Source organism: Xiphophorus hellerii, chromosome 21 (assembly GCF_003331165.1).
Source record: "Xiphophorus hellerii strain 12219 chromosome 21, Xiphophorus_hellerii-4.1, whole genome shotgun sequence".
Classification (NCBI taxonomy): Eukaryota; Metazoa; Chordata; class Actinopteri; order Cyprinodontiformes; family Poeciliidae; genus Xiphophorus; species Xiphophorus hellerii.
In genome coordinates, this window is record NC_045692.1 from 605,785 (window position 1) to 620,085 (window position 14,301).

A 14,301-nucleotide genomic window follows, 5' to 3' on the forward strand; every position below is an offset into this window, starting at 1 on the left:
TTTCTTAGTAATTGAAGGCGAAAGTTATTCTAAACTGACTGCATGCTGTGTTACGTGGATCAGAGTGTGGAAGCTTATTTTAAATCCTTTTGCATCTGTGAGGCAGAAGTGTCATGGACACATCGCTTCTCATCACAGCTTATTGGTTGTACTCAACCAACACTTTTACTCTCAATCTGGAGCTCGCCCTCTTGTTTAACAATCCCCTTGAGTTTGTGCTGGGTGCATGCTTCTGTGTGTGTGATTGTGTGTGTATGTTAGCGGTTGTCGGGCAGCAGAAAGAGAGGTCACAGTGGTAATGGAAAGCTGGGAGAGATTGACAGGAGTGTGCATGTGTACATAATCTATTAATTAAAGGAGAAGCAGCACAATAAATTGTGAACCTTTTTACCGTGATATCACCCCCGCCCCCAAGCACCCATCCACTGCCACATCCCTCCCTTCCCCCAACTGCTGCTCCTCCTCACTGGCACACACTTGGATGCCAGGCAAAGAAAACATATAGTGAGATATTTATTGAGAGATTAAAACAAAATCTTCTAGATTGCCAAATAAAAGGGTAATTTACAATTTTGAACTGACTTTTATCTAAATGCAAATTAACTCCTCTTCCACAACCTATTTTAATATTTTATGTGATTGGTTTTGGAAAAGTAAAATGACGCCTCTCTCCACATAAAATCTCCAGTTATGCTATAAAAGAAATGATCAAACTTCCTCCTTCTTTCCCTTCATCTTTACTTCTTCTTAGAGTTAATTTCTTTCAATTACACCAATTGCCTTCCCTGCAGGTGGTACAGTGAGGGGTGCTAACATTCACAGCTTATTGAGCTACTAACTTGATTTTTTTCCCCATCCTGCAGGGCTTGTGCTTAGCTTTTCTTTCTCTTTTGCCAAGGAGTACAGTGGCAATCATGTGCAACAGGCTCCTCCGGGCTCTGTCCTGCTGAATCTCTCATGAAAAACGTCATTTCATTTCATCTCCCATGCTCACTGCCGCTGTTTGTTGTCATTCCTTCTTAACGGGTGCGACTAACATCATTTGTCTGTGGACTGCCAGTCTGGTACCGATTGATCTGAGTCAGACCAGCTCCACTTTTTGGTGACGGTGATCAGATTTCTGCCACCTTTGTAAATAGCTGTTTTTACAAAGACTCAGAGCCATCAGTCTAAATCTTCTAGCTGATACTAACTACTGAGTACAGCTTTGTTTCATATGCATGCTGTGTTATGAATAATGTGGATGATGAATAGCTCCATCTCCATCAAAAGCATAATATTAGTCACAGCTTGGGATGTTAAACTTGAGAGTTTTGTACAAAAATAGGTCAGCAAACACACTAAGCCATTAATACTCAACTAAACTAAGTACAAGATGAAAAAACCTGGCTGTAAGCTGATTCTCACAGAGAATCAAGCACACCCGTCTCTCTCACTCAGGCCTTCAGGAGCCTATAAGGCAACTCAGCACACCTGTGTTTGGGATAATCTCTACAAACAAAGACCTCATCTTTAAGCTCCTGCAGAAACACCACTGGTAGGAACTGAACTTTAAACCTGTATTCGGAGGACCTAGCTGGCTTTACAAAAATGGATTTATAAAAGTAGTTTATTTTGTTTATTTTTTTTGATGACTTAAAAGTAATTTGTAATTTGTTTGTTTGTAGGTTTTCAACCTGCTTGGGTGTCATGTATTGGAAAGTACAGTGATTTAAAGAAAAAAGAGAAAAGAGAAATAAAATAAAAGGATGATACTGAGAAGAGTTGGTCCTGGATTTCTTTGATGGGAGCAAGCCCTTGTCAAGTTTGGGCAGAAGCTAAGGTGATTTGTAGAGGCCAAAAAACTTGACAATGTGGATGATGAATAGCTCCATCTCCATCAAAAGCATAATATTAGTCACAGCTTGGGATGTTAAACTTGAGAGTTTTGTACAAAAATAGGTCAGCAAACACACTAAGCCATTAATACTCAACTAAACTAAGTACAAGATGAAAAAACCTGGCTGTGAGCTGATTTAGCTAATCCTGTCAGTTTTACTTGTATGGTAGCAGAACAGAGCAAAGAGAATGTTGTAAGTGAAAGGTGCTGTGGAGGAAGAGAGGATGATAGTGAGGAGATGGCAGAGGAACAGAAAGATAGTGAGAAGCTGAACAATTTTCAACACTGAAGTTAAGCAAAGATCATAATTAATACCTTTGTCTTATATCATAGCTTAATGTGGGGTCCCGGAGATGAAGAATGCATATTTATTAAAAAGTTACAATAAAACTGAAACTATATGGAATAATTTGTTACAAATTATGCTAAATAATAAAGACATGAAAATAAAGCCTACCCGTGTGATCCATGGGAGGAGGACGATGGAGATTCCCATGTTCAGGTGGTGTGTCTGAGACGTCCAGAGGAGGTGAAGGTGAAGCAACGTTTTGGCAAACGTTTTGACTAGATTTAACAGTTTAACCCTTACTCTTAGTGTGACACTCAGGAAGAGCGTGGCAGATGTCATGATCAGCCAACTCGATAACCCGTCAGCTCTTCAGTTTGCAAAACCACAAAAAAAAGAAGCTTATAAACGGCGACCCCGCCAGAACCACACACTTGGTAAAAAGTTCAGGCTGGACCAAACGGCTGCTCCTAGGACTACAGGAGGGTTTAAACTCCTCTCATTCATCTGTAGCTTACAGGTGCCACACCGACAAATAAAGAAAACTGACCAATGACATTTAGGCTTTGGCTTTTGTCCACCCCCACAGACTCGCACAGATTAAAGGTAGGAGGTCAGCCTGTATTTGTCCAGATTGTTTCTTTTTATCATAGGTTTGATAACTGCTGTTTTTAAAGTTGCTGGTGTGATCCCCCTCTGTTGTTGTGTCCATTGGCCAGACACTTCAAAATAATAGATGAAGGCAAGTGAAGTTATTTGAAAAGATATATGGTATGAGATAAAAATACAGCCAGCTTCTCTCAAATATACAAAAATTTAAAAGAATTCAAATTTACAGTTAAAATATTTCAATCGACAAACTTGTGGATGCTAATAACTAGCATAGAGTGTAGCTAGCTTAATACTATGCTAGTTACACTCAACTTGAACTACTGAAAAAACATAAAATTACAATGAAACTGAAACTATTAAAGGTGAAAAAGTAAAATATAAAAACAGATGAAAATAGAACCAATAAAATAATGCAATGATGTCACAGTTCAGCACGAATTATGAATATTGAGAAACCAGATTGTTTCCATGAGAAATTTGGAGTGTGTCAGTTATCTTTTACTAATTCAGATTCATTTACACCAAAATGTACTTTGTATTGTTCAGCAACACCAGAAATGGTGTAATGAATAAACATGAAATAACTCATTGAATAATTTACAGTAATATCAGGGTTACTGTATTCATAGATTCATACATGAATTATAGTCATCTATGAATGACTATAGATGACTATAGATGACTATAGATGACTATAGTCATCTATGTCACAGATGACTAAGATGACATCTATAGTCATCTATAGTCATCTATGAATATAATTCAAAAATTACTAAGTAAGTAACCCTTGCTTACAAGCCAAGGGTTGTATTGAAAGATTTTGTTGTTGAGGCCAGTTAGCTCAAAAGACAATTTCACCATAAAAAGACACAACTTTATTTTGAGAAAGTCATGCTTTATTACCTTTTAATTAATAATAACCTTATCAGAGAGTCGATTCTTAGTCTGTTTCTATATAATATTTGGAATACCAAGAAATGTGGCTTTAATGGACACAAAGAATCTAATGTTTACTGTTTAAACAATCTTATTCATGTATAAAACATTGTAGCATTAAATTTTTTTATGAACATCAGTGGTACAAGTGATTTTAAGAGCACAGCAGCTAGATGTGGCTTTTAGCCACATCCAGCTTAGCTGGCATTAGCCTTTCAGAAAATTTGAGGGTTTAGAAACATATTTAGGGCTATTTTATGTAAATTAGTGGCATGACAGGGAAAGAAAAATGCCCATAAAATAGATAAGCTCAATATTACCAAACTCTATGTGGCTAAAATGAGTGTTTAACGGGTTCTACTGTAACTGTAGCTGAAGCACATGCGGTCTGCTCCACTTGGAACAATTCTAACCACCATAAAAATACATTAAAATATTTACAATGGTCATCATAAGCTATTATACGTATATTTGATTGATGTTAATGTAAAATGCTGTTCCTTGTAAGGTGCTGTTCCCCCTGTGATGAACCTGTGAGTCCTGACCAGTAGCTAATCTGTTCTTGGCCATTATTCATTTTAAAACTGCAGACAAGGGACTGAAGAAAAACTAAACAGAACTGGATTACTGTTTAAATTGAGCTGTTAGTACACTGCTAATTTCAGGACGATTACAATAAGTACCAGAGACTATACCCCGCATACTTCACAGGTTGGATGTTGTTCCCAGACTCACAAGCATCCAGATGTAACAATGATAGAAATGGTCAGATTAATCTGACCATGAATTTTATTAAATCTGAGAAATCCAAATCATTTTACATTACAATTAGTCATTCCCCCACTCCTGTCCACATTCATACACTTATAGTGATAAGGTACACCATACCCAGAGCTGCTGTGGGACAAGCTGACAGAACCAATGCTGGCATTCAGCAGCTCTGGGTCTTCTGACCGCCACCTCAGAGGCAGGTGAAGTGTCTTACCCAAGGATGCGATGACTGAGACAGATGTAGTAGTGGTACAACTTGGGAAACCACAAATTAGAGGACAAACCCTAACTGCTGAGTCACTGCTGCACCTGGTCATTATTGCTAAACAGTAGTCCATCAGTTTCATTAGACTACAGGACATTTTCCTAAAATTGTTGCTATTTGTCCCTGTCAGAATCAGTGTTGGATCGATACTAGTGTAGCCCCTGGTTAAAAACCATGCACTTAAGGCCTGTAATATTTACAAAATATTTACGAGGTTGGTTTTATGTAAGAAAACAAAGGATAAGTGAGAAATGTGTATTGTTTTTGTACATTTTTAATCTGAGTGATTATATACATGATGGAAAAAACAGAAAGCCAAAACTTTTCTGGAGGTGACTTGTGTTTTTACATAAGTGTATTGTTTGATTAATCATCCCATTTGTTTAAAGACTATATTGAATATCCTACCTACGAAAGTAGTTTAGGTTAACGAGGGACAAGTGAACTCAACAGAAAAAAAAACTGAACAATGGGATTATGGGAAGAGGAAAGGAGAAGAGTGCGAGGGAGAGAAGAAGAAGCTAATGGTGACCGCTGCTAATGTTTGCTGAGGTTGAGATGGGAGAAGGAACTGGATTGTTAGGGCACGTTCTGCACAAATAATCCTGCACACGGGCTGTGGGATATCTGCGGAAGAATTCTGCAGTGAAAAGCACGGAGGAAAACTGCGGCTGAATCAAGGAGAACTGCGGCTGATCCGACATGGCGACACTGATTTCAGCGCGACGGAGGAGTAGTCCTGCAACTCGGGTGGCGGAGTTTTAAAGGAAGTTGGACTCGCGAAGCATCCTTCACGGAGAGGACGTCGGCTGAGCGAGCAGGTCGGAGTTGGTTCATTGTTTAAACGGAGAAGAGGATCGTCGAAGCGACATCGATCTCTAGCTTCACCAGGCCTGCAACGGAACCTTAAACCGGTACTGGACAGTGTGTGTGTGTGTGTGTGAGAGAGAGAGTATGGGCCCATGTGTGATATTGTGATTTTGAACTGTAAATTTTCTGTAAATGTATGGAGTTCTATTGGTAACAAAAATTGAATTCTGGTTATAGTAAAACAACAGTTAACAGTGAGGATTTTTCTTAAAAATCACAGTAAAGTGAGTAAAACATAAGGGACTGAAAAGGAAAAAGTGCCTTATCGGCTTTATTTTGTTTTGGGAAACATTTGTTGTGAGGGAATTGATGACCTTGTTCTATGTTTAAGTTTTTGATTGTTTTGGGGATTTGTGGAGCTAAGGTTTTATTTTTCTTAAGCTCTTATTAAAAGAAACTGTTCAAGTAGCTGGTTGTCTGGAGTAATGTATGTTACATCATAGGAGTGTATGGTAATTGGACGAGTAAGGAATTACTCAGTATTGGTAAACCTGCGTGGTATCTACCAGAACTTATCGAACCCAAATAGCCACCCCACCAGTGAGTTTAAGTTCTTGTCCCAGTTACTAGCGGACGGAGCAGTGGGGTGCTACACTAGCATGATAGATTTTGTTCTTCAAAATGAAGAAAGAGTTTCAAATGTGTGCTTTTTTTTCCAGTTTTTCAAAATTAAATTCAACCTCTTATCTGGGGCACTTAATAAAAGCTCAGTTATTCCATCAAATTAAATAAGAAGTAAACAGAAAATGAATAGGACTTCACATGACAGGGTTCACTTTGACAAAGAACATCATGGGGTATGATCACAATACATCACTACCATCAAGGCATAAGACACTGAAAACTCCCAATTTATCCACAAACACAAGAAGAAGAGCAGGGAATATATACAGATGGAGAACAGGTGCTGTGCAAGATTGATCCACAAATGTCAATCTTTCAGGAATACAGAAATAGTGTTGAATCAGTTAGTAAGGAATCTGCCTCTTGTTTTGATTTTACCAAGTAGCTAGATTGCAGTTTCAATAAATAAATACAATGAGAAGATAGGAGCCTAATGTACACAAAAGAGAGCTTTAAACAATAACTGCATTTGTCTGCCATCACCTCCTGACTCCTCTTCTTTCTTTATACCTTAATGCTTTTTAATTATAGAAATAAGAAAAAAACTCCATCACATGAAAACCTTCCATCATAAATGATCAAGCAGCTGGAAAATACTGCACAAAGAGCATTTCATCATAGCTCTCTGGGAATGTGATGAACCTAATGCTGATGTTTCAGTACCCATTAAGGCCCAGAGACTAGCTGTGATCATGAGTGAGTCACACTCCCCATAATGAGGCGGCAGCAGACTCTTAGAGGTTAGCAGAGGTGCCGTCTCGACGCCAGTGGCTAATTGACAATTATGTACAGTACATGGTCTGAGTAAAATCATTCATTTTAATGGGGTGATTATTGGCAGGAAAGGCATATTGCCAAGAGTCCTCAATGGTGGCCTCTGAGGGACAATCTGATACAAAAGGGGTTTACAGTGAGTAAGGTGAGTTCACCATGGTGATCTAATCTCCTGGCAGGAAATATCAGGGAATACAAACAGGTTTAATTTCCTGTGCCTTAGAGCCAGGATATGTACCTCACGGCTGAGAGGTGTTACAGAGGCCAACACAAAAAAGGGCACAGGAGCCAAATAGGCACATGTTGCTGATAATATCACATTTTAATATCCCTCTCCACAATACTGCACTGCTGTTCTAATTGGAACCAAAGCAACATACAATGTGGAGGATACCGCTGCCATAAGCTCCATAGATGGAAAATAAGGCACTGCTATCTTCAGACACAGAGTAAAGAGATCCAAACTGATTCATCACAATAAAAGTTCAACAAAAACTGATTTTAGAATTTAAACTAGCAAGCTACAAAATCCCACACCCACAGTCATCTGACTATTTAAGAACTCATTAAAACACAGCAGCTGGTTTTATTTCTTTAGTAGAAGAGGTCAGTAGTCCAAACCCTCAAGCAATTTAAAGTGAAAACTTTCAAGCTGCAACAGTTTTTTTGTGTGAAATCTACTGAGCTTGAGTGTCATTAAGTTTTCAACTTTTCTTCACATGTAGATGTTTTTTTAAAAAGAGAAACTTTCCTTAAAATAAATCAGCTTGTCAGCAGTCAAGTTATGGACAAAAAGCTATTCTATGTTCATTTTAAATTCTTTGTTTGTCGTCTGGACTTTGCTGTTCTTGGTTCCTGTATGGAAAACCACAACTTGAACATCATGTATACATATCAGCAAACCCCATATCATGAATGTTGAAAGTAGTTAGCATGGCCACAGATGATGGCGGATAAACAGTATTCCTCTAACAGTAAGTCATTTCTCCATTAGCACATTGAGCAGCGCGTACCCAAGGTTGACTGACAGCACTAAAACCTTCCTCCAGGCTCTGATTGTGTAGGGATTTGCTTTTTTTGTGTATGTTTCTAGTTAATTGAGTCTCTGTGTTGTCGTGTCTTCCCCTTGATTGTCTCCAGCTGTCTCCTTTTTCCCTTGATTACCCTCTATGTATTTAACATCACCTGTGTCTTTGTTAAAGTCTTGAGTCGTGTTGTGTGTGCCTGTGTCTGCATTCCCAGTTGCTACCAGTGTCTGAGTTCCTTGTCTCATGGCTCATATGTGCTGCCTGGACTTTGTACTCATCTGTGATCTAAATTAAAACCATCAATTTGCTCCTCACCCCTGGGCCCAGCCGTGTCAGTTCTCACCATCAATCCTCAAACCATGACAAACTGGTTGTTTATTCTATCAAACACATGGTAAAAACTAATTAAAACCAATTTAATTAGACAAACAAAATGTTAAAACAAAATAAAACTGAACTATAATGAAAAACCCCAAATTATTGGTACCATTATTAGTACCCTGTTGAGACCAAGACCACTAAATTACCACACTAAACAACACAATGAAATGGGAATTATTATTCAAAGTGCTTAAGTTGATTTGAAAGCTAACAGCCACTTAAAAGATTTTGGAAAGAGGCAGATTGCTAATGTTAGCTAGCTAGCTTTTCTAGCAGCATGTGATTTCTTTCTAAGCAGTTCAGAAGTCTACCTTTAAGAAGTAGCATTAATAGATGCAGTAAACTTTGTTTTCTTTGTTGGTAGGATGTCTTGACAAATTTTAATATAATTGGCTTAATATCCTCTTTTTCTGAACATTCTTATGCCCTGTCATCTAAACCATGTCTACAGGTTAGAAACTCTTTGTAGACAACTATTGGCATGTTTATTCCTAAAGAGCAGCCTCCATTTCATGTTGGAGATTTTTCCTTTGGTGCTTTATATCTACAATCATCTCCTTTGTTTTGTTCACATAGATGAGAGGATTGTTTCTGCACCATGCCACAATGTGGTCCACCACTCAGCTTCTTGTCCATCTGATGCCCCTGACAAGTACAGAATCATCTGAATATTTATAGGTGACAGACATGATGGAAGTCTGTAGTGTACAGATAGTTTATGAGGGCAGAGAACGACGCAACAATGGTATCGACTACACATTTACTTGAAGGAAGGTTGTAATTCCAGTATTATAGCTAAACTTAGCTATACGCTCCATAAAAGTGTGCACTCAGTCAACTATCTTGGCAGCCCTCCTTTCTTTTTTATCTACCTTGTTTTTAACCAGCTTTTATGTTTTTCATATGTAGATTTTGTTAAGCACTTTGGCCACTGTTATTGTTAATATGTGAAGGATTATATAAGAAAATTATTAATTGAATGACCTAATTTCTAGTGGAATAAATGCTGAAATTAAAAGAAAAACACTGTATTCCTACATCATAGTCAGTGGTGAAACAAACGTTTTCATGTTTTGTGTTGCCACCTTTAACAGTACATGATCGGTACCTCAATGCAAAAAATCATTAAACATCAAGTCATGTTTAAGAAACAAATGCACAGGGATTGTGGAATTAGTATGTTTAACATCCCGATTAAAGATAAGAATTCATATCCATGTGTGAAGTCACAAACAGCCCACATTCATTAAATACGTATCTGGTGAAAATCAATGCAGTGTTGAATCAAAGATTTGGAAAAAAGATAAATGGTCTCTTTTTAAGGAGCCAGCATTACTGCACAGTGATTTATTTAATGTGGCCCTCCTGCAGGGAGGATGTTCCCTGGAGACACCGGCTGGGTTTGTTGGCTAATTGGAATGATTTAACCAGAGAAATCTGTGGGAAGAGGTGGGGGTTGGGAGGGAATGTCTGGGACTCACTCTGTCCTCTGTGCTGAAAGAAAACTAAATATTTACATGCTCATTATCATCTGTCAGAGGCCTAAAAATAATTGTAGCAATATGGAAGGGTTGACTGAACTGACAGAAAGTCTCCTTCACATTCTGTTGTCTCATTGCACATCGACAGCTGAGCACAACACTATCTGCCTGTTTATCTTTAAATGCTGTAAACATTTCAGCTGAAGTCGCTGTGTGTGCCGATCTTCTAAAACTGAATCCAACTACACCAGTGTTGGAAAGAGAACTCCCCATGGACCGCATTACTGTCTGAGCATTAGAGGAAACCTCTAAAAGTCATAAAATTATTACAGAATTTAACAAGGTTGTCGTTTCAACTTAAATGAATAAAGAGCAGAGGGAACAGGATACTTAATGGTACAAAATTATAATAAAGCTACATGATGAACATAAAATAAGAACTATCAAATAAAATTGTAATTTGAAACATCAGACTCTTGTTGATTTTGCCCTCTGTGGTCCATTTACATGGTGTAATTTTGAAAAACTAAAAAGGACATGTAAATATAACACTGTGGGACTCCAGGTCGATGAGAACAGGAAGTAGAATCAGTGATTAGTGCTCCCTTCCTTTTTATTTCCAAACACACTCCCTAATTCTTCCAACCCACAACACAGTTCTGCACTCTTAGACTTTCTATTTGCTTCCTCTTGCTGTGAATATGCCAAGTATCAATGAGTTTAAAACATGTTAGCTGACAAAAAGATCAAACTGTTCGCAGACCTAACAATGGATGTTACCTAGTACCACACTCCTGGAGCCACACAGTCCTGCACCAGCAGGCGTCACTTAGCGCTTTGGAATCCAACCCTAATGATGGTTGGTTTACAGCAGATTACATCAATCAGCAGCTGGAATCATTTAAGTTCACTTTAGAGATGATATAAGCAATCAAACCTTGTTAACTCATTACAGAACTGGATACTAACCTCATTAAAAGTGATGGGCTAGTTACTGACTGGGATGACGAAGCAGGTGACAGAAGTCACACATCTTGAGTGGGACCATGGAGAAGCAGCATTCAGTGTTTATAATTAGACCACCTATTTAAATTAAGTTTACAGACCCTTTTGTTTAGAGCCACCTTCCATTAATAACAACTAGAACATCATAAAGTTAGGTCTGTTTTTCAACCTGCCATTGTTCTCCCTTACGTTGTTACTGCAATTACTTGTCTGTTTTATTTTCCTTCTAATGATGTAAAGCACTTTGAGTTGTCTTGTTGCTGTAAATGTAAGTTGCCTCACCTTCCTTGTTATTATCCAAAGGTACTAAGTGTGGACGTTTTTTTGTGCTGCTTTAGATCTTTGGGAAAGGATACCTTCTCTCTGCCGGAGATAAACAAAGCCCACCATTCAGTTGCAACCAGACATGCTTGCATCCAAATGAGATATGGATTTGAACTCCACATCTCATTTCAAATTTTGAAGAAGATATGGTTTAAAATGTATTATCATTAAAACATAATTGAACAATTATTATTGATAATGTCTCAGTATTATTTGGCATAGAGAAAACTTGAATTGTTGTTGATTTCTAAAATAAAACTAAATTGTAATCATCCTAAGTGTTTCCAAAGTACACCATTATAACCAGCAGTTGTCTGAAGATGTGATTTTGGAGACACAAAAAACAGTTTTGGTTAAACTACTTGATACGATCACACATGTTCCCCATATTGCAGGATAATACTGTCTCTCATGGGTATATGGGTGCAATAAATGAAGAAGTTGTAAAATCTTCAAATGTTACTTTAACATGAAGCTAAAAATTACATGACTTTTTATTAAAGAAATAAGTTCTAATGTCTCATGATAAATGCCTTGGGGTTCTGTGGTGGTGCAGGGTCAGGGCATGAGCCACGTATGGAGGCCTTGGTCCTCGTGGCAGTAGTCACAGGTTCGATTCCCGGCCTGGTGGCATTTGCTGCATTTCTTCCCCCTCTCTTATTGCCCTCTTTTCTGTCAAACTACTTTCAAATAAAGATCACTAGAGCCAACAAAACCCTTTCATGCATGAATCCTGTAAGTCAGGCATAAAAATAGGATTTGTCCAAATGTCCACTGAGGTGGACACCTTGCGCTTACACTTTTTTAACTACTGAAATTCTGTAGTTAAAATGTGATTATATTTTGACATTAGTTAACAGGATGCATAAATATAGAACATTGTATGCAACTCTGATCCTAGTCTAATGTTCTCTACTGTCTCATCTCTTTATTCAATCTCTCTCATTCAACAGCTTTCTCTGACTTTAGTTCTACTTTGACTTCTTCTCAAACAGTGATTATTATGGATAGCTTTAATTTTACAAAACTAACAACATTGAATATGACACTTCAGCCATTCTATTGTTTTCTGTAACATAACAGTATTGTCTCTTCAGTTTCAGACTTATAAAAATCAAGGCTATCTTGCACAAAGCACCCAGGTTGCAAACAACACATTGGACGCAGATGTATTTAGTTTTGTCTGCAGGTTGGATTATTGAATGTTGATATTTTTGGTTGCAGTGTTCTCCAGACCTCAGCCTGGTCTCATGGGGAGCCTTAGTATCCAAAATCAGTCCTTGAGGGCCGGTGTCCTGCATGTGTTAGTTCTCTCCCTGGTTCAACACTCCTGGATCAAATGGTGGTTCATTAGAAGACCTCAGGAGAAATGCTGAGGAGGAAGTTACTACCTCCAGGCAGAAAACTAGAACATGCAGAATGCTGGCCCTCAAGGGCCCACTTTGGACACCACTGCCTTAGACACCAGTCTGAATTTCAACTGTGATGCGATGGCACTCATTTATTAGCACACAAGCTACAGATGCCTTGAAATGTAAAAGAGGCACCTTCTCCAAGAAGTGAAAAAACACTTAGCATCATGTCAAGAAGAAAACCTGGCTTTGATGACCAATACATTCTTGATCTTGGGTATCTGAGATATGACATGATTCCATATTTATTACTGGAAATGTCTTCAAATCCTATTCTGTCAAGGCCAGATTTTTCTTTTTTGGAATGCATACAGGTTTGCATTCTGTAGGTGCTGCATCTTCAGTTATTTCATGTCCGTCAACATCTTGAATTTCCTCAGTCATCACAGATTCTTTATTATCTTTATCTCCACTGTAGCTACTGCTACCATTGACCAGTAAAGTATGAAAACTTTACTTTTTAATGGCAACAATGGACATCAAGTTAAAAACTAAAGTATGTCAGTTTATTTACAGTCAAACTACTTGCTGAAAATGTTGCATATTGTAGATCTATAGTCAGAGTATTGATATCAATACCTGTCAAAATATTGACACTGATGCATGACGTCCACTTTAGTGGACTGGTGATCAGTTGTAATTTTCTCCAAATATAAAGTTATTTGGAAAATACACCAGTAGCAATAGTCTTTAGGGGTTTCTTGATGTCATAATATTTCTTATTTTTTTTACCAGCAAGAGTTTTCCACAGTAGGAGCGGGGACTGGCTATTCCTGAGTTAGGCTGATACGCTTCTGTCTGTCCACTATATTGAATTTAACAAAAGATTTCTTGCACTTGCAGTGCTTGGACAGTAGTTGGCAGTGTATTGTCTGATGCACTAGTGGCCACTTTAGAGGTCTGTGTGCATTTATAACATAACAATTCACAAAAAATACAAGATCCAAGCTTTGAGATAGCTGTCCAGTGTAGTGGCATGAAAGGGTTAAATTCACTGGGTACAATATGAAAGGTATGAGCGAAGTAGAAATGGTAATTTGATTTAATAAGAATTACTACATAAGTTATTATTTGGCTTACCAAGATCAAAGAAAAGAAAAACAATACCACATCTTTCTACTTAAGAAATGTTTCACATTCTGTGTTGCATCATTGCTTATTGAGCAGTAAAAGACTTTTTAAGGGCCACTCCAAAACATGGCCATCATGACCTGCATAGTTTTGTTTAGAAATTATAATCTGCCTGGTGTGAAAGCAAACCTTACCAAATGAAAAAGTCTGCTTTTGGTCCAAACCAAACAAGCAGACCAAAGGACCTTTTTTTTGTGAATACATCCTAAAACAAGTGACCACCTGGACTGACAATGATTTAGTCTTTAGCTTCCTGGCGGTTGACAAATTTTTGTGATCTGTGCAAACTATTCTTGGTTTAACTTTTAATAGCGATAGTAACAACTTAAGTTTTTTCATGCTTTGGCAAAGTATTGTATTTTGATTATGTATACATCAACTAGGCAATGAATACTCAACAGACGATGCAATTTTCAAACAATGTACTGTATTAAATTATTGTTGAACAACCAACTGTCTGGTGTTTTCTCCAAACTTTTGCTGTCAAATTTGTCAACAGTTGACACAAACTTCTGTGGGGGA

General features: G+C 37.9%; 2 long non-coding RNA genes across 2 annotated transcripts; both read left to right on the forward strand.

Annotated features, from left to right (window-relative positions):
• The first annotated feature begins 1,418 nt into the window (after positions 1 to 1,418).
• LOC116712359 (uncharacterized) lies at positions 1,419 to 1,716 on the forward strand. Its single transcript, XR_004337520.1, has 2 exons — positions 1,419 to 1,537; positions 1,668 to 1,716. It is a non-coding gene; the product is annotated as an uncharacterized LOC116712359 (long non-coding RNA).
• Positions 1,717 to 5,259: 3,543 nt separating this feature from the next.
• Positions 5,260 to 5,664, forward strand: LOC116711586 (uncharacterized). The gene is made up of 2 exons (XR_004337275.1): positions 5,260 to 5,291; positions 5,386 to 5,664. It is a non-coding gene; the product is annotated as an uncharacterized LOC116711586 (long non-coding RNA).
• The last annotated feature ends 8,637 nt before the right edge of the window (positions 5,665 to 14,301 follow it).